At 40.2% G+C, this 21,934-nt stretch overlaps 1 protein-coding gene across 1 annotated transcript in view; it reads left to right on the top strand.

The window, feature by feature from the left end:
* Nucleotides 1–21,934, top strand: part of EPB41L4B (erythrocyte membrane protein band 4.1 like 4B) — a 248,062-nt gene that overhangs the window by 158,782 nt on the left and 67,346 nt on the right. The window lies entirely within an intron of this gene.

Here is a 21,934-nt window from a genome sequence, read left to right as displayed (position 1 = left end):
TTCTTTTGATATGAAGAAGAATGGAAGCAGATTATAAGGAGGCTATTGCAACAAACTAGACAGCTGTGTAATGACATCATTTACTAGGATGAAAGCAAGAGCATAGATTTAGGGCTGAAAAGCACCTTAGAAAACAGATTAAGATGGTTATCTGGCTCTCGTCCTTGCTCAGAGAGGACTAAAATAATATCATTATGTTGGCGTCAACTTGCAGTGTGTCCAGCTGTGGTTGGTCAGACCAGTAAGAGCTTGGTTGGGTACAAATAGTCCCCATGAACATTTGGAGTGGAGATGTCTCCACAATTCTATGTCTCACATTTCTTTTGAGCTGCTGAAATAGATGAAGACAGGGCCAGAGGTTAAGTGATTTGCCTGTTTTCACAGGTACCAAATTGCATTTGTTGACTCCAAATCTAGTGAGTTTATTTTTTTCACCAGCAATAGTGAAGCAAGATTTAATTCAAGAGGTGTGAAGATATAATCAACAGGACTTGGTAAGTGATTGGTGAAAGATGAGATTACAAGCATGGAAGACCAAATGAATGATGTTGCCATACCTGAAAATATTGACATCAAAAGAACTGGATCTGGGGGCAGCTAGGTGGCGCAGTGAGTAAGAGCACTGGCCTGGGAGTCAGGAGGACCCGGGATTGGGGATCGGTTCCAGCCTCAGATACTTAACACCAACACAAAAAAACTGGCCGTCTAACCTTGAGCAAGTTACTTAACCCCAGCTGCTTAAAAAAAAAAAAATTGGATCTGGAGGAAAAGATAGATGAGTTTGGGACATAACAAGTTTGAGTTGCTGATCAGACATTTGGGTGAAGGTATCCCTAAAAGCACTTAGAGATATAGGTCTTGGGTTCAGAAAAGAGATCAGGGTCTGCCTGCACTTTAGGATTTTTGAGTCATCTACCCAGTGGTAGTAATGGACAGCTACAGAAGTTAAAATTGGCCAACGGAGAGGATGAGAAGAGAACCAAAGAGAGACCTCTGAAAAACACTCATTTAAAGCTAGGGGAAAAGAGCCTGCAAAAGAGACAGGAGGAAGAGCAAGGAATGAAGTGGGATAAGTACATTGTCACAGAACTCAAGAGAAGTAAATTTCCTGGAAGCTATGCATAAACAATAATGTTGAATGCTTCAGTAAGATTGCTTTCAGACGAGGACTGATAAGTCATTGTGTTTGACTAGAAGGAAGTCATTGGCAGCTGACTGGGTAGAAATACAGGAGGGGTTGGGGGGGGGGGGGGGAAGGGGAAGCTAGAATTCTGGGTCCTGAAAAGGAAATTGAAAAAGAAGTAGTAAAGAACAAAAATAAATTTGGCAGCAAACAGAAGGTGAGAATTAGGGCTGTAGTTATCAGGGACAAGGTGTACAGTATTTTTATTTGAACCAAGGCTAGGGAGACCTAGGTTCAAGCTTCACTTCTCACATACTGACTCTAGCTGGACAAGTCAGTTGTTAACCTGTAACAGTAAGGGGTTTTCCTGACATGTGACTTTACCTTACAGATCCAGTCTCTATCCATTCAAACATCAATTAATTTTGTGGAATGAGAAAACAAATTTAAAATACATTCAACCATGTGGGATCCATACAGCTTCTCTTATCTTGGCTACTGAGCTAAAAGTAGCAGACAACTCTTATAAGGAAAAGTAAAGAATTTTGCAGTCTGCTAGAATGACGTGTAGAGAACCTGAAATCCAATGAATTTTAAAAGGGTCAAACAATCCCACAAAGGAAGAGAAAACAAGCTGCAAATGCAGACTGCACTAACAGGATCCAAAAGACCAAACAATACTGGGCTATTGTTAAGAGAAGCATGATATCAGAACTTTCAGAAGTGGGACATGCAGAACCACAAGGTGACCCCACCCCCAATTATGTTCCTCAATGGACACACCCTTACTAAAGCATTGTATTTGGCTGTAAAAACCTTGGAGACAGTTTTGGAGAGAAAAGAAAACAAGGGTTCCGTGACTAAAAAGCAACTGTCATGAAATTAAGCTGTTGTAAAAGTCTACTGGAATTTAAAAAACGTAGTAAGTGGTATATATTTCTGGCTGTGTCTAATGCCTCAAAGTGCAAAGAGAAGAGTACCCTTTTTTCTTTTAAGACTGGGAGTTAGGCTAGAGTTCCTATCCCTTTTCAGAGGAGAGGAAGTGCTGAAACACCCTCAGGACAGGGACAAGTAGAAAGAGGCTGTTGAGAAAAGTGAAAGTCTCCTTTGTCACAGAATCCACAACACCTAGTCTAGAATTGAAGGCAAGATGTGTTTCACTTGGCAGAGAACACTGCACATAGTGGGCTCTTCATGTTTATGGAATTTAATAAATTAAAGCGGCTATTCTTAAAGTGTTCTCTCCAAGACCTCTTCAGGGAATCCTGCTAACACATTTTAATTTCTAAGATGGTAAACATCAATAGAAACAAAATCCCTTTGGGGACTCCTTGATAATTTTTAGTTGTATAAAGGAATTTTTAAACCAAAACGTTTTTTGTGGAATTAAGGAATGCTACAAAAAAAAAATGCTTAATTCAACAAAAATTTGTTGCCTACAGCAAGAGTTCCTAACCTGGGGACAGTGAGTTAAAAAAAAAAAAAGTTTTGATTACTATATCAGTATAATTAGATTTATTTATAATCCTGTGTATTTTATACATTTAAAAATACTATTTGGAGCAGTTTATAGGCTTCCTCAAACTGCCAAAAGGGTCCATCATACAAAAAAATTAAGAATCCCAGGCCCACTCTGGGAGACATACTGTGCATAACAGCACTGAGGAAACAGAAATTTGAAATAGTACCTTGTTCTACCAATGATTGAGGCAGATAGATGGAGAAGAGAAATAAGCATTTATATTGCAACTACTATGTGCCAGGCATTATATTAAGTGCTTTACTAGTATCTCATTTGATCCTCATGACAGCTCTGTGAGGTAGAGGCCGTAATCCCCATTTACAATTGAGGAAACTGAGGCAATAGAGGTTAAGTGACTTGCCCAGGGTCCCATAGCTACTAAGTGTTAGAGGTCGAATTTGAACTTGGATATTCCTTGTTCCAGGTCCAGTGCTCTATCCATTGTGCCACCTAGCTAGCTGCCCCAGATATATGATACAATAGATAGAATTCTGGACCTTGAGTTCAAACTGTGCCTCAGAAACTTAGTGACTGTGTGACCTTGGGCAAGTGACTTAGCCTCTCTCCATCTCAGCTCCCTCATCTGTAAAATGTGAAGGTTCAACTTGATGGTCCCTTATGTAACTCCCCAGGTTTTCCTTTGGATCAAATGAGATAATAATTGTGGAGCGCTTGGCACAGGGCCTGTCACATAATAAGCACTATAAGTATTAAGGTATCTTTGAATTTTTGCAAAAGATTTTATAAAAGAGGCCCAGAATATCATGTTTAGTTTGGATGTTGCTTTTTAAGAAGGAGGAGAAGTTATGGAATAGCCAGGGAAGTGTGACTGGGATGGCCCAAGTCCTTGGAGCATCCTGCCATATGAGAATCAGGTGAAGGAACTGGGAATGTTTAGCCTGGAGAACACTTAGAAGAGAAGTGCTAATTGTCTCCATTGCTTAGAAGGGCTGTCCTATGTAGAGCAGTGCTGGGAAAGAAAGTGTGTGTTTCAGAAGAAGTTTAGGTTTGATGTCTAAGTAAAACACCACCCAACTACAGGAGCTATTAAAAAATAGAATGGGGTTGCTTCAGGAGATAATAGTTTTTCCCCTCACTGGAGGCCTTCAAAAAGCCCAAAAGGTATGATTGCTACTGGTCAGGTGTATTATAGAAGTGGGTCATGTATACGCTGGAATAGATGGTCTCTGAGGTCCCATGCTGGTGGGAAAGGAAACTGAAAACACACTCCAAGGTAAGTATGATTTGTGTTGTCGCTAGGACACCACTCATGGCTGTACCTACCAGCAGTCAGCTATTAGGTGGGCCTTTACATCCAACCCTGTTTCCTATAGCTCCCTGGTCTCCGGTTCCTGTTTCTCTAGCTGTTGTGCCCTGAGCTCCACCTTTTCCACCCATTATCTTCTGCCTCTGGAGACCCCACTAGATCTTTCTTGGCTAGGCTGATGCATCCAGATGCTACAGTTATCATCTGGTGCCCCTGTTGCCATTTGCTACTGCAGCTCTTTGGGTGTTCAGAGGTGGAAAAGTAACCTTCACCCTTTTATGACACTGTAGGGTAAACCTTGAAGGGCCGACATGCTGACAGGCACTTCTCAACACATTTTCAGATCTTTGTTAGAAAAGCTTCACTCAGGGGCGGCTAGGGGGCCTAGTGAGTAGAATGCCGGCCCGGAGTTGGGAGGACCCGACCTCAGACACTTAACACCCACACAAAAAAATAACTGGCCTTGTAACCTTGGGCAAGTTGCTTAACCCCAATTGCTTTAAAAAAGAAAAGAAGAGAAAAGCTTCACTCTACCAGGCAGCTGTCAAGACTTTTTATTTAACTCATTCATTCCTCACACACACAAAAATATTTCTTTGTCAGGTTAAGGCAAATAAATTCCTTTCACCTCCTTCCCAGTTAAGAATGCAGGCTGCATGGCCCCACCAGGTTTTGAAGTCCTGCTGAGTTTTTCTGGCACTCAGGACAAACACATAAACAGCTTTTCATTTTTCCTTTTCACCTCCCATCACAGACCAGGCAGCTAGTACTGTATTCAGACAGTACAAATTGCCTTGAAGCTTAAATAAGCCTCAGGAAGGTATTTAATAACAAGAGAGGCTACATTTCTGTCATCAGCAAAAAAAGCTCTTGCCTTTAATACTCATAATATCTTGATCATGTCTCATAGTGAAATATGTTCTAAAGGTACCTTCTTAACTCATTTATGCATTGGTTCCTATTTTTTAGTGGTCTATTATTTATCAACTATAGTTTTTTATATTTATCAATTATAGTTAATTTAGAGTTTGTAGTTTGTTTTTTAATTAGAGACTGAAAGCATGTTGTCATTGACTGGAATTCTGTCAGAATTATCATTTCACTTGAATTTCCCAGTGCCCAGACTATCACTAAGACCCCTGTAACTGGAATCACTTGGTAGCAATTTTGCCAGAGATGTGTGCAGTCAGATTTTGAATAACATGGTGAAAGCTCTCATCACATGATAGGGCTGGGTGTTTGGAGAGGCCCAAGTCATGGATTTTAGAGTCTATCCCCCACAAGAGCATATAATAACAAGAGACAGTAGTTCAAATGATCGTGACAGTGACCATTCTAAATTTTAGTTTCTTCTCATGTCTCCAACTTTACTTCCCACCATACTTGCTCAATCAAAAGCTTTCTGCCTTAATGCTCAAAATAATAGCTTTTATTGTGTCTTATTTTACTAGGGCGACTAGAGGGTATGTAAAGTCAAAGCAAAAGACAGTTTCTCTGATACACACAGGGTACACACTCCCTCAGGTTACCGTACCATCAGTGGGATAGGGGACTGAAATCATTAAGACAAATTGAGGGGCACACACAAAAGGGACCATTTGAGCCAAGTGAATATGCATGACTGGGGCTTCTGAACCACCAGTGTTCTCTTGTGGTCTTATCCCACTACTGTGCTCTAACTAGTCATCTCAGCTGAGGTACCACTACCATACGCTGGTCTTCAGTTGGGCTACTTCAGGCTATTTGAGCTCTTTTGACCTCTGCCAGAGTCCTGGAGGAGCCCTGAGGTAACTTTTAAAGTCTGGCTTTTCGACTCTCTTCTACTGCCAGTGGTGGGCAGACAGGGAGCTTGGTCAAAACTTGGACAGAGGAAGAAATTTGCTTTCCTATAATTTCTATTCCTGCTGTGAGCCATACGAACTACAAAGGCTGAATAGAGAAGAACAAAAAGGTAATGGTGACCTTTGCCTTACTCCCCCCCTACTCCTGCTGACCAAATCATTGAACTTACCACAACAAGAAGACTGATGTCTCCTCTCATGAGCTCCCTCCTACCCCCTTCTTCAAACCTCAAAGTCTCAACAGTTCTGGCCATCCTCTGCTCTCCAGAGGGGGTGAAATGATGATCAACTCATGGATGTTCTGGAAGGGGAACCAGGTGATTGCGTGCCTATTGAAGACAGCATCAACACTTCTTGTTTCTCTCTCCAGAGCATCGTTCAACAAACAAAACGTTAAATTAAGCACCTAATAAGTATAAGGTATTTTACTAGGTGTTGGGGGAAAGGAAAGTTATAAAAAATAATGACTACCTATCCTCAAGGAGCTTCCAATCTACTGGAAAGGTGATGACATACACACAGATAAGTATAATACAAGATATACTGTGATGGGGTAGATGGCAAGATGATTTAGGAAAATTGGAAGAGAACACACTCAGTTGGGGAAAACAGGGAAGGCTTAACAGAGGAAGCAGCACCTGAACAAAGCCTTAGAAAAAGGTAAGTAATCTGAAGGGCAGCAAGGAGGGAGTATATCCCAGGCATGGGGGACGACCTGCACGGATTCGAGGTGTTGGTAAACATCAAGATTAGATCAGCCAACAACTTGTAGTCCCATGTGACTGGAACATAAAGGAAAACAATGTCTGTAGATTTTGAAGGGCTCTAAGTTACAAGGCCAAGGAGTTTATATAAGGACAGACAATATAATTAGCTGGGGATTTTGAAAAGGAGTGACATGGTCAGTCCTCTTAGGGACATCATCTTGGCATCTGTGTCTCCATAGATTGGAGAAGGAAGACTAATTTGGAGAATATTATAATGGACCAGGTGAGAGAGAAGTGATAAATATATGCAGGAGGGGTGGGTGGAGACTGACTTTAAAGGGAGAGAAGAGAGGAGGATTTATGTGAGAGATACTGAGGGATTGAATCCAAAGGACTTGACATCTGATAGGATGTCTGGGGGAGAGAAGAGTGAAAACTCAGGTTACAATCCTGGTAACTGGGGGGATGCTGATGTCCTCATCTGACAAATGGACTCTCTTAGAATTGATACTCTCATTCCTTCTAAAAAGTGACCAATAATGCTGCATGTCATTGTCAGCAGAAAGCCAAAATAGTACTTGATGTCATTTATCCACAACCTAATAAATTTAATCTTAACAAGATAGCAGTGATTCTAACTCAGTTTTCTCAAACTAAGGGATTGAGGTGGTTGGAGTGTTTAAGAGTTTGACTCTGAAAAACCTGATTTCAAATTGAGCCTCAGAGACTAACTCTGTGACCCTGGGCAAGTCATTTGACCCTTGCTTCAGTTTTATCACCTCTAAAATGGGGGTGATAATAACACCTATCTCCAAATATTGAGAGGATAAAATAAGAGAATGTTTATACAGCATTTTGCAAACTTTAACAATGCAACATAAATGCCAATTATTTTTATTAAGTACAAGATAAAGTAAAAAGTGGCATAAAAGAAATATAAAGTGTTGGGGTTCATCTGTTTAGATGATAACACATTTATGTAATGTTTTTTTCCTTAAAACCCGTGGGATAGGTAAGCAAAGTAGTATTATTTCCTTGAAGAAACAGTTGGAGATGAATGGGCTTTCTCAGGGTTATATAACTGGTGAATTTTGGAGCTAAGATCTGAATTCAGGTCTCCTGACTCTGAAACTAAGCCTTATTCTAGTATATTACACTCCAGAGACATTTTCAATTCAACAAACATTAAACACTGTGCTAGGTACTGTGCTCAGGATTGAGGTTACAAAGTCTTGCCCTCAAAGAGGTTATGTTCTATTGGGTAAACAATGTACACACAGATAAGTAAACCCAAAATACAAAGTAAATACAAAGTAATTTGATTGGAAAGCACTAACAAGTTAGAGGGACTAGGGAAAAGCTTCTTGCTATAAAGGACACTTGATTGGGCCTTGTATGGGGCTAGAGATTCTGGGAAGTGGAAGGTTGAAAGAGAGAATTCAAAATGGGAGATTAGAGCTAGACCTTGAAGATGGGCAGGTACAAGGGGGGAAATTAGAGGTACAGAGTATGGTCCAAGCAAAGCCCCAACATACAGAAGCACAAGGTGAACACTAAATTCTCCAGTTTGGGATAGTGAAGAGGCAACCTCAGTTACAAGCAGTCACAAAGGAAATCCTAGTCAAAAGATTGGCTTTGGTCCTTTCTATTGAGACTGGAATAGCCTGATTTTAATTCAATGTAAATCTCACTCAATGCAAATCCTATTTATACCCCATAGATTGAAACCTCTATTTTAGCATCAGTGGACAAATTATGATAATGGGAAATGACCAGCATTTCTAAAAGGTGGCTGAAATATGGTTTTGACATAAAATAATGTTCACCTGACTTTGAGTTGCCATTCTAGCTATCTCATAAGTCATGGATGAATTTTTTTGGATGCCAAAGAGCTACTCAAGTGATATAGATCATCACATATACCCAGGTGACACCCATCCTTAAACTAATAATGAAACCTTCGTTTGGCACTGCTGTTCCTTAAAGTTTTCATCCTAATATCTCTTTTCCCTTTCACAGCCTAACTCCTAGAAAGGAGGTGTCTTATAGCAGTGATGTCAAGCTAATAGAAATTGGGCTGCATTGTTGACTTTAAAAACTGCATGTTAACAATATTTATATGTTACTGTATTTTATTTGTTTTGTTAAATATTTCTCAAGTGAATTTTAATCTGGTCTGGTTGCATTTTGGAGTTCTGGGCTTCAGTGTGATGTATGTGTTTGACATCTCTGGTCTATACTCCTACCATCTGCTTCCCAATCTCTACTTCACCCCTTTCAACCTCACCACTGGACTGAAGCTGCTATCTCCAGGGTTACCCAGTGAGGTTTTTTGCTGTTAAATTCAATGGTCTTTTCTTAGTTCTCATCTTGACCTCTCTGCAATTTCTGATGCTATGTATCCTGGCTTCAATGACACTGGTCTTCATCTGGTTCTCTTCTTGCCTGTGTGACCATTCTTTCTCATTTGTCTTGATAGCACATCCTCCTCTTTCTCTTCCTGACCATTAAGTCAGAACATCCCCAAGGCTCTATCCTGGGACCTCTTTTGTTTCCTTTCCCACACTTTAGCTATAACATCTCTATGCAGAGGATTTCTTTTTTTATGTAGAGGATTTCTAAATCTTTCTTTCTTGCTATAATGTCTCTCAAACTCCATACTATGAGTGCAAATTCTGCAAATTAAGCATTGGAACCAAATCTTGCTTATAAGACCATAAGCAGTCTGCTTTCCATTTAGCTTTTGTGCTTTTATGTCTTCCTGTTCGACAAATGCCATATTAAATAGCTACTAGGGCCTACTACAAAGACCCTATAGGATAACTTTCTACTCATTCTACACAATCATTCAATAGCTGCTGCTTTGACACTAATTGTATTTGAGCAAACTAATGTAAGGGTATACTCACTATGCTTTATAGATAACACTTGGCCTTGGGTCATGGTTTCCAGCTTCTCTTGCCTGAAATTTAACTAGTGATCATTTGAAGCAGGTAAGCTAATCTTGGTCATACCCTGGGGGCTACCTGAATGGTTCTCTTTGGGTTTCTTTTTTGTGTATCTCTAGATAATAATCTAGGGGACAGGTGTCTCAGTGGATAGATTGCTGGACCTAGAGTCAGGAAGACTTAAGTTCAAATCCTGCCTCAGACACTAGCTGTGTGACCTTGGGCAAGTCACTTAACTTCTATTTGCATTAAATCTACTGGAGAAGGAATTGTCAAACCATTTCCATCTTTGCTAAGAAAACCCCATGGACAATAGTGTCCTGCTATGGTCCATTTAGTCATGAAGAATCAGATATGATTGAACAACAACAGATGAAATAAGTCTATAGCTCCATCTTCCAGTCATGGAGTCAATTTATTTGAAGGCAAAAGGACCTGTAAACTTCCAGAAAAGATGACCTCTTTCCCTGTTTCTTAGACATACAACATGTAAGAGCCCTTCCCACATATTTTGCAGATGTTCTTTCCATGTAGTAATTAATAACCCAAGTACTATTGAAATATTTCAACCAACAAGATTCCACAGTAGTTTGCTCATCTGCTCCCACCAGTTCCTGTGCCTGTTTGTCCAGTGAACCTGTGCCCTGAGCTAGCACCCTAGTCCTATTTTGAAAGAAAAAGATCAGGCCTAGAACTGTAACCCCTTCATAATTACCTTGCCCTTTGCTATCACCAAGGTATGAAATGTATACCATTCCTGGTCTGCTAAATTTTTTCTTAGATTCTCTTCCCACAATCTGGGAGGCAGGACAGTTGAGCAATAGGGACAGGAAGGCTGGGACTGTTTCCAAATAGCCCTAGCAAGAATTATAGCCTCTCTGGCACTGTCACTCAGAGCCTGCCTTTTGCCTCTGCATAGAAGCAAAGAGAAGCAGAAGATCTGGGTTGGTGTTTCTAAGCTGGCTTCATATACCATGATTATAGAACTGATTATCCTTGTAGGAGTAACTGGAGGGGGAACAGAGAGAGAGAGACAGACAGACAGACAACAGTGTCAAGTGAAACTCTGTAAGTTTGGGTAAAAACCTCTCTGGATGGGCTCATTTTCCTGCTCTGTAAAATTAGGTGTTTGGACCAAGTGATTTCTAAGAATTGTTTCCTCTCTGGCCTGAAGCTTTATGCTTCAATGAATAAAAATCGGCTTTATGGGGCAGGAGCACTTTTATTTGGAACCAGTCCAAGGAACTTGTACTTTTCGGCCCCAAGGCTTTCACTACTTTCAGAACTTCCTGATCATTGAACCTCACCCCCAGGTACTGAGCTTTAGCCAGTTGGGCTCCCTGGGTTTAGAGAGATGTCCAAATAGAACTTTCATGGCTGCCTATCTCTATCACTGCCAATATTTCTGAATGTTCTTTTTCCTTTGTCATTTCTATCTTCCTTTCTTCTTTTCCATGTACCCTTCAGGTCGAAAGAGTGCATTTTCTAGGTTTTATTTACGAGGGAAAAGAATGCAATTTTAGAAACAGTTTAAAAGGATAAGGTAATTAGACGTGTACAGAAAAGAAGTCTACCCATTTTCTGAGTTGCACCCAAGATTTTTAATAAAATCTTTAATTAAAGTTATCCAGGCTAAGGCCTTCCCTATTCTAAGCTACCAGTAGCCTTGGTTAAGAAGGGCCTCATCTCTTCCAAACGCTTGCAAGATTTGAGGCTTCTACCCACAAGGGCTTTCTAGATTGAGCTCACCCATCCATTCTTCCAGTCCAAGGTCAAATTCAGGATTCACTCATTTAGCCAATTAGGATGTGTCTTGATGGCATGGCCAGCTTATAGTTCTCTACCCATATATCATATTACTTAACTGACTTTATCTTTCCCTCCTACTGTCCATATCTCAACAAATAATTGCATGGATGAATAGAAAATTATTCCTGTGGACCTACACCACTCTGAAACTGTAGAAATGATATTTTGGCTTTATTATATATTTTCATTTTACCCCTAAGCCATTATTTAAAAATGTCTTTTGTCTCTTCCCACATTGTAAGGTATTAAACAGTGATTTGGACTCTTTATATGTAAAATTCCTTCATTCCCTTCCTCCTCATATCCCCTGTAACAATAGAGTTGACAAGGAGAAGCAAATATCCAAGTTTAGCTGCTCAGTGGAAGGATCAGTGGGCATGTGATATGCCTTGAGGCCACAAGGAACCTGAACTAAAATGGCTCAAGGTCAGAGATAAGGGAGAGAGAAAAGGCAGGATGGTGAACAAAGCAGAGAATTTTTTTTCATATCTGATTTACCATCACTAATACTCCAGCTCCCCAAGCAATAAGCCAGCTGTGGCAAGAAGCAATCAGGTCTCTGCCAGTGAAATATGCCAAGTGGAAAAAACCCTAGCCCATCAGGAATTTAAATTCTCAACAAATCTCTAATCTGTTCTCTGTACCATGAGGAGCAGGAATCTCAAATCTAGAATTCCTGAGCCTACATCAAAAGATTGAACCAACTGGCAGTGTGAGACCATCAATTGGGGGTCATATTGTGTTCCCTATATTAATTCACCTCCTCATATGAGTAGCAACTATAGAGGGTTAAACAAGCCAATCTATATGTGCCATAGAACTCTTGGGTTCAGAGCAATTTGTGACTATCAAAGTGCTTCCTGAGATTAGCAGTATCTTCAAGTAGCAAAACAACAAAGATATTTTATGGTTGTTTTTTTTCTTTTTTGCTTTTTTTGGAGGGCAGTTGGGGTTAAGTGACTTGCCCCAGGTCACGCGGCTAGTTTTTGTGTTGTGTCTGAGGCTGGATTTAAACTCAGGTCCTCCTGACTCCAGGGCTGGTGCTCTATTTACTGCGCCACCTAGCTGCCCCCCATTTTATGTATTGTTTTATTGTGGTTATTGTTTCTATGCTGACTAAAGAGGTAGGTAGAAAGTTTGACAGATAGAATATGTGTTATATTCTGTCCACCCTTTGGGGAGGCCACTACCTTATGTCAAGGTCACATGATTAGGGCATAGTGAAATATCTTAAGTGCAGGGGAGAGGCAGGGTTTTACCAGTAGGTTGAACACTCAGAACTAATTCTAATTGGGTAGATTCACATTAGACATGTGAATTTGCATAAACCACAGTGGAAAGAATACTAGCTCTGGAGTCAGAGGCCCTTGGTTTAAATCCTACCTCCGATTAAAATGAAAAAAATTATCTGCATAACCCTGGGCAAGACACTTGGTCTCTGGGCTTTAGTTTCCTCATCTATAAAATGATAGATTGAACTAAATGAACTTTGTGGTCCACTCTAACTCTAGATCTGTGATCTAGATCTAAGTGGAGTTGGGGGAAGGGGGGTCTCTAAGAACGATAGAGAGATTGGTACCTTCCTATACATCTGCTTAACAGAGAAGCACCATAAGTGCCAAAGTAAACATCGGACTGGCTCAGTTTAATACTTCCAATCATGTTAGTGGCTAGCAGCACCACCTGGTGGTTAAACATAGTATCTCCCCCCCCCCTTCCCCCTATCCTAGGCCAGAAAGTCAAATGCCATTTTTCTCCTGGTCTCAAAACCAAATCTCTAAATGTCTGCAAAGCAGCAACTGGGCTACAGAAAAACTATTCTTGTTCAATTCTGCTTCCAAAGGATTGGTAGATTTCCCACACGTTAAAATATCTTTATATCTAAAAATGTGTACCTGCTTATCGTACCCACCAATCTCCTGCATGTCTTTTTCTTTTTGTTGTTGTTATTGGCAACAGCTTCCCATTTACCTTGTTCCCAATTTGTGTCCAATATAGAATCCTTTATAAACAGTCGTATACCCACACACACATATAACAACATATATAATATGTTATAACATATAATATATAATAACATATAATATATAATAACAACAAGGTTATTCTATAAGGATTTGCCTTGTATTGTTTTAAAACCTGCTTAGGATGATCTTAATTCTAATCTTTTGACCATATACAGTGAGTAAAGGGGGAAGAGGAAGGGAATGAGCATTTATTAAGTGTCTACTGTATGTCAGCACTGTGCGAGATGCTTTACATATTATTATCTCATTTGATCCTCACAACCTGGTAAAGAAGATGCTTTCCCAAACTCTCTTAATTCTAGTGTCTTCCTTCTGTTAATTATTTCCTCTTTATCCTGTAAGTAGCTTGTTTGCACACATTTGTTGCTTGTGATCTTCCCCATCAGACTGTGAACTTCTTGAGGTCAGGGACTATCTTTTGTCTTTATTTGTATCCCTAGTGCTGAGAGCAGTGCTTGGCACATGGTAGGTGCTAAATAAATGCTTATTGACTATTTCTACTATTATTCCCATTTTACAGTTGAGGAAACTGAGGCAGATAAATGTTAAATGACTTGCCCAGAGCCCCACAGCTAGGAAATATCTGATGTAGGATCTCAACTCAAGTCTTCTGACTCCAGGCCCAGCATTCTATCTACTGCACCACCTAGCAGCTTAAAATGATCCTAATTCTAATCTGACATCCATGCCATCCCCATACACAGTGGTAAATCATATAATTCTTTGGTATTTTCCATACTTTGCACTTTCATTAGCAAATAATATCCATGATTTCTGAGAAATTTATTTTTTCAATATACACAGATACTTCTATTAGAGCTGTCAAAAATGTGGGATGAGCTACCCATTGTTGGAGATTTTCAAGTGAGTACTGGAAGGTTCCATGTTGGAGTTGCTTTAAGATTCATTATTTGGGTAGGGCTTGGCCAAGTTGACTGACCCTGAGGTCCCTTCCAGTTCTGCTATTATCTGAATCTATGGTTCATTCTGTAAAAATCTTAGTGAACTTCCTGTCTTGCTATCATTTGTTGCATCTTTGTTTCCAAGCCTTTCAGTATGCATGAATAAGTTCTCTTCTTATTCTAACAGAGTACAGACAAATTTATCAGGGTTACTTAGTGTTCCTTTAGCTACCCTATACTTCAAAAGAGCCAGTGTGCATTGTGCTTACCATGCCTTGGACACTGGGCATTTTTCCAATGTTCCCAATACATTTTAAAGGGGTGTATGTGGTTTAAATATCTACAAGTAGTGGAGAGACTCGATAGGCCAAACGGTCCAAGAAACCATAGTGATGCTAAGCACTTAGTTTCATTGTAGAGGGTCTCGTTAGAGCCCTGAAGTTGTCTTCATTCCAATATCCCTGGTAGAAGCTATCACTATCTCACTACATTTCTATGATAAAAGCATTACCTTTATAAATATTACTTTATCATTGTTACTGTTGTAATTAGATAGAGTCCTGGACTTAGAGTTGAGAAGAGTTGGATTTGAATTCTGCCACTTAGTAGCTTGTAACCCTGGGCAAGTCACTTAACCTCTCATTCCCTCAGTTGCCTCATCTGTAAAATGTAGCTTGGACTCAGTGGCCTCTAAAGGCTCTTCCAGCTATGATCCTATATGAATCTTACAGTGTAACATAATTCTTAAGTATTATTGTTATCACAGAAATAAAAAGAGCTAAAACTGGGAGATTGCCAGCCATTGCAAAGGGAAAAGGCCGGTTGATTACTTCTGGTCTCCACCTTTCAGAGAACTGTGATGACAAAGCAGAGTCAGTGTGTGGGCTCCACACTCCAAATGAAGAGAAGCTGAGGGTATAGGCAGACAGATGTCTGTTTGGAAATCTGGGTCAGTAAATAACTGGTATGACAATTTGCCTAGAGAGGTTGAAGGGCAGCTAGGTAGTGCAGTAGATAGAGGAGAGGACCTGGAATCAGGAGGATCCAAGTTCAAATCCAGCCTTAGACACTTACTAGCTATGTGACCCTGGGCAAGTCTCTCAACCTTGTTGGCCTCAGTTTCTTCCTCTGTAAAATGAGTTAGAGAAAGAAATGGCAAATCACTCTGGTATCTTTGCCAAGAAAACCCTAATGGAGTCACAAAGAGTTGGACATGTCTGAACCGAATGAACAACAGAGAACTCAGTCTCAGAATCAGTGTCAGGGCTATTACCTCATACCAAGCTGGCGGGGGATAAGTCATGCCCAGAAAAGATTCCACACATGAAGCCAGCACTCACTTCCCTATCTGAGACCCCAGATGCACAAACCCTTTTATGTTTCTGATTCTCCCCAGCTCAGAATGTGTGAAAGAACAGACTCCCTTCAGAGCTGGCCCTCCATAACCAGAGCTTCTGGGCAGACAGGAATGGGGAAGGGATTAGGGAGGCTGATGGCAGGGATAGGGAAAGGGGCCAGGTGGAGGAGCACCTCAGCTCTTGCTTCTTATTTCATCTACTTATTCCTGAGCTCAATCATCAAGTGCTTCTGATAGCTGAAGGGCTGGAAATACTGTCAGACCCTCGGAATTTCAGTGCCCTGGGAGAAACCCTAACCTAGCTAATATCTGGCAGGGATATCAACATTTTAAAAGACTTGCTAAAATACTTGTTAAATCCAAATCAATCTCTAATTGGCAAAATATTAGCAAGGATTAAAAAAAAAAGTGCGAAGGGCTGCCTGAGATACAGAGGACTGGACTGGGAAGCAGGAGAACATGTGCTCAAGTCTTGCCTTTGGCACATCCAGACTGTGTGACCCTGGGTAACTCACTTAACCTCAGTGTCCCAGTAGCCTAAGACTTGGGACCCATGACTGGATATGAGTCAGCAATGAGCTTTATCTGCATCACAAACATAATAAATATTAAGCACTGAGTGCCAGGAACTGCTCTGAGTTCTCTTCCAATCAAACCCTCATTCTAACAATCAATCAACTAATAAACATTTATTAAGTGCCTACTATTAGGCAAAAGACAGTCCTTGCCCTAAAAGAGCTTATCTCTAAAATTCTTGACTTTGGGGGGAGCTTAGACCTGCAATTTCATCTGTGTATTGAGCTCCCAGAATGGAAACTTCACCAATATAGATTCAAAGGCATTCAGAGGCTAAGTGGCATGTCCAGGGTCACATGGGCTGTATGTGTCAAAGGCAAGACTTGAATACCTGTTCTCCTGCTTCCCGGTCTAGCCCTCTATATACTACTGTCAGGCAGCATCTCACGTTTTTTCATACTTGCTGATATCTCACCAATTAGAGATTCATTCGGATTTAACAAGATTTTTAGCAAGTCTTTTAAAATGCCAATATTCCTGCCAGAAGGGGATATAAGTAGTTCACAGCTTAGTGTAAATTAATTCAAACACATTGCTTCCTTCCTAAAGCCCAACTTTGAGATAATAGAAAACTTTATTAAGGTGGAGGAGGAAGGGAAGTTCTAGGTAGAATGTTACTATGAGAGGCTGTGGGTAGTGGAAAGGTGGCATTCAGACCGTACACCTGTAGGACTGAAGAGAAAAGGCACTAGGAGAAATGGAGAGAGAAAGAGAGACACAGACAGAAAGAAGATACTTAAGAATAAGAAGCAAAAATTAGCTGTTCCAGGTTATGTGACCAAAAAGATGGAGAACTAGACATTTTATCTGATCTTCATAATCCTCAAACCTCTCCAGAATAGAAATCATATACCAAAAATAAAGCAATTTCACCTGTTTCCATGACATAGGACACCAAGAACCTGAAAAAAAGGTTAAGAAGTCCATGAACTAATAATGCCCATCTCATGCTCAATCAGCACCTCCTCCCCAATCTACCACATTATCAGCATCAAGGCTACAGACTGACCCAAGGACTTGCAACAAAATGCAATCCAAAATCCTGATTCCATCTTCCTCTTTCCAGTGCCATGAAGTTCCCAGTTCCAAACTACAGAAATTTGCTGAGTTCACAAAGCACAGCGGCAGCATTCTGTGTGACAGTAGAACTCTGTAGAAGAGGTGAGGAACAGAGAGAGTGGAGCGGGACACATGGCTGGGCTTGTAATAGAGTTCAACACTATTACTCTGACACCCACCTCCTCCCCGTTCCACAAAGATCCAAACTCCAAATGGCAGAAATGTTCCCAGGCTGTTATAGTGTTGGTGTGGCAGTACCTTGTATTGACAGACCAGGCAACTGAGGAACAGAAGGAATAGAACAGGAGACCATGTATGAGGGACTGTGTGACATTCCAATAAACCTGACAAGAAAGAGCCCAGCATCCAGCTGAGGTTATTGCTGTTGCCTCAAAAGTCACATGGGGCAGAAAATTAGGCTTGTGAATGATTAATTGCCCAGTGTGGGAGTAGGCTGAGATGCTTTGAGATACAGCCCCCAGGGAAAGCCCTATCAAATGGGAGGGAGTCAGAAAATAATCAATAAGTAAAAATAAAGGGGGGTGGGAAGACTGTGGAGATAGAAACTACCAAAGATCTCTAGAAGAAGAAAACTCAGAGAACTTGAGCATAAGCAAATAAATTAATGGGGAAGACATTAATGACAGAGGGAAATATGACTTCTAGATGGATAAATACTACAAAATAAAGGAAAATGATTTAACACCTGATGAAGTAGACATCTTTGTGGATTCTGAGAAGTTAGAACCACAACATTCTATTTGTGAATGTTTTAAAAGAGAAATAAAAATTGAGAGCAGAATTTATGGCCCGTATGACAAAAATAATTGGTAGAAGAGAAAAACTTGAATCTATGGTGGCAAGTCTCACTAAAGAAACAAAAAAGAAGACTCTTGATCTAGAATGCAAATACACAGAAGTAAAGGACAATCGAAGAGAAGCAAAAAGCAATAACTTTAAAAGAAAATATGCTCTCTGTGCAAGCAAAAATACTGATCTTGAAGACAGGATATGTAGAGACAGCTTAAGGATTATAGGTTTCCCAGAAGAACACAAGTTGAAAAACCTGAACGCCATAATGAAAGAAATCATACAAGAAAACTGCCTGGGACTTCTATAGACAGAAAAAAAGTGCCAGTTGAAAGAATCTATACCATAGATCATCTCCTGAAAAAGCTGCAAGGCTATAAACATGAAGGTACACAGTGGTTAAATTTTAAAATTCCATTGATAAACAATAAATTCTGCAAGTGACCGGGGAAAAAATCTTCAAAAACAAAGGAGAATAGCAAAAGGTAAGTGAGGCAACATTAGCTTGTAAGCTCCTTGAGGGCAAAGACGGTCTTTTGCCTCTTTTTGTATCCCCAGTGCCTATCACAGTGCCTAGAACACAGTAGATGCTTAATAAATGTTTATTGATTGATTGAGGTAGTAGATAGGAAACTGGACTTGAAGTCAAGAAGATCTGGGTTCAAATCCTACCCCCAGACATTTACTAGCTTTGTGACCTCGAACAAGTCACTTTAACTCTTTGTGCCTCAGTTTCCTTTTCTGTAAAATAAGTTGCACTTGATGCATTTTAAGGTCCCTTTTGGCCCTAAATTTATGATCCTATGATTTAATAGTAGGGTGCTAAAGATCAATTTCACATAGTATGTGTGAAGTACAAGTATACATATGTACAAGTGTACATATGTGATCACTTAAATAAGAACTTATTAAATCAGTTCAATAAAATCTAAATTGCTTGTTATGATAAAAGCTCATTTATTCATCTTTGAGTATCCAAGTTCACTCTGATGGGGCTATCTCACAGCTTGGCATTATGATAGAAATAGAATTTCTGGAATTCTAGAATCAGAAGAACTAGGTTCAATCCTGCTTCTGATAATTGTTATCTGAATGACCATATGTAATATGAGCGCTGGAAGAGATGGCCTTGGAGGGATCTTCTAGATCTACGTCTATGATTCTACCATCTGCCCCACATAATTTATACCAGAAGGAATACAATGAACTAATGAAAGAAAGGTTAATCTTGAATCTTGGGGAACAAGCCAAATACTAGCCTGAGGTATATAGAAAGAAGTGATGGCATACATGGTCTACTGAAGTTTGCGTCTATGCTATGCCTATGATAATTTATAGAAGAATATCCTGTGTTAGAATCATAATAAGCATGGGGAAAATGGAGCACTACTCCAGTGTTCCAACATGGAAGAAGTGGAAACACCACTGACTCTGAAGTCAAAGGTCCTGGGTTAGAAGCCTGACCCTGAGCTTCACTATCTGTGTGACCATGGAAAAGTCATTTCACTTTAGTCAGTCAGTTTCTTCATCTGTGAAATGAGATTCACTAGATGACCTTAGGGGGTTCCTTTCAGTTTTCTATGATATATAAAGCAATCAGTAGAATAGTGGCAGATTGGGGAGAAGAGCCAGGGAGTTCTCTAGGAGGGCAACCCTTCCTCTTCTGGCAGAGATCACTTTGGTTTGTGGTGTATTCGCATCATGAAAAGCAACTGCCCCTCTGGCAAGCCACTTCCAGTGTCTAGGATCAGGCCAACCCTCTCCTGAGATGAGTCAGAGTTGAGATATCAGCATGTTGCCACCCCACCCCAGGGACCCCCTATTGTTTTTGCCCCAGGTGAATAAATTCTTAGTTATGGTTCTGTCCTGCCGTGTAGGAAGCAAATATTTGATTACTATCTTCACTCAGAGTAATCTCAAGCCCATTGCTTCGGGATTACTTTTACAAGAATGGACTGTTTTTCATCTAGAAACATAGTTGCATTCTTCACTTAATCATATACACATGGACATAAAAACATCCGCATATACTGGCTCTAAATGAGGAATTGCTTTTGAGAGAAGCCGGCTAAGCGTCCTCAGGTCCTTCCTACTCTCTCAGCAACACAAAGCTATAAACTATTGGAACAACTAATGGAGAAGGCTACTTTGACTCTGGGAGGGAAAGACGTGGGCCATACAATGGCAAGCAAGAACTAGAACTCATGTCTTCTGGCTTCTGGTCCAGTGGGAGATGCTTGAGATCAAGTACCATCTTTTACCTTTCTCTGTATCTCCAGTCCCTGGCACAGTGCCTAGAGCTTAGTAGATACTTGTTGTTCACTCCTTTATGTCAGGTCCAGCTCTCTGTGACCCCACTGGGGGTTTCTGGCAGAGATACTGGAGTGATTTGCCATTTCCTTCTCCAGTTCATTTTACAGATGAGGAAACTGAGGCAAAAAGGGTTAAATGACTTGCCCAGGGTGAGGGCAGATTTGAATTCAAGTCTCCTAACTATATGCCTAGAACTCTGCTCTACCTAGCTGCCCCACAGTAGGTGCTTATTAAATGTATATTGACTGACTTTTTTTTTGGAGGGCAATTGGGGTTAAGTGACTTGCCCAAAGACACACAGCTAGTAATTGTGTCAAATGTCTGAGGTCAGATTTGAACTCAGGTCCTCCTGACTCCAGGGCCGGTGCTCTATTCACTGTGCCACCTACCTTCCCCTATTGACTGACTCTTTTAACTAAGCTAGTTGATTTGCCTCTTGGCATAGGGCATTGGACCACAGGCCCTTGAACAGGGGTTCCTGAGTCCAACAACAAAAGTTCCCAGAATCTATGTGTGTACTAAGCATTGTCTCTTCTTTCTTTCCTTCCTTCCTTTCTTCCTTTCTCTTTTCTTTACTTCTTTTTTCTGTATTTCTTTTTTCTTTTCTTCTTTCTATGCCTTCCTTTCTCTTTTTTCCTTCCTTTCTTTTTTCTCTCCTTTCTCTTTTTTGTTTCCTTCTTTCCTTTTTTTCTTTCTAAATCTATGACTTAGTCACTATAGGAAGCTACTTGGTGAAGAAGCTTCCTCTATCAATGTAGATCTCTGTTAACTGTTTGGTTTTGGGGGGTTTTTTGAGTTGGAAGGAATCTTTTTAATTTAATATTTTATTTTCCCCCAATCACATGTAAAAATAAATTTCAACTCATTTAAAAAATTGAGTTCCAAATTCTTTCCCTCTCTCTCTCCCATCCTCATTAAGAAGACAAGCAGTTTGATATAGTTTATATATGTGTAATCATGTAAAACACATTTCCATATTAGTCACATTATAAAAGAAAACACAGACCAAAATAAATAACTATTTTGCAACTTATAGTCTTAAGGAGTTCCCTGGTGCCATGAGAGGTTAGAGCACTGGACCTGATGTCAGGAAGACCTGAGTTCCAATCCAGTTCAAATCCAGACCTGGGCAAGTCATTTATGTTTGCTTCAGTTTCCTTATCTATAAAATGGGGGTCATAATAGTACCTATTTCCCAAGATTGTTGTGAAAATAAAAAAATATTTGTAAAGTGCTTTGTAAACCTTAAAATGTTAATAAATAAAAATTAATATTAAAATATAAATGCTAGCTATTATTATCAAGTGACTGGCCCAGAGTCACATAACCAGTATGTGTCAGAAGTTGAACTCACATCCAGGTTCTCTTGACTCTAAGGCTGACTTTCTTTCCATAGACCATGCTGCCTCTTGATCTTTATTTAATTTAAGCAAAATAGGGCAGTTAGTGGGGGAAAAGGATAGAGTGCTGGACCTGGAGTCAAGAATGCTAATATTTCTGAGTTCAAATCTGTCCTCAGACACTTACCTAGCCATGTGCCCCTGGGCAAGTCACTTAACCCTGTTTGCCTCAGTTTTCTCATTTGTAAATGAGATGGTGAAGGAAATGGCAAACCACTCCAGTATCTTTGCCAAGAAAACCTCAAATGGGGCCCCAAAGAATCGAACATGGCT

Source organism: Petaurus breviceps, unplaced genomic scaffold (genome assembly GCF_028583685.1).
Source record: "Petaurus breviceps papuanus isolate PSGF00001 unplaced genomic scaffold, PetGlider_PUasm1.0 226, whole genome shotgun sequence".
Taxonomy (NCBI): domain Eukaryota; kingdom Metazoa; phylum Chordata; class Mammalia; order Diprotodontia; family Petauridae; genus Petaurus; species Petaurus breviceps.
This window is presented reverse-complemented; position numbering and strand designations above follow the sequence as displayed.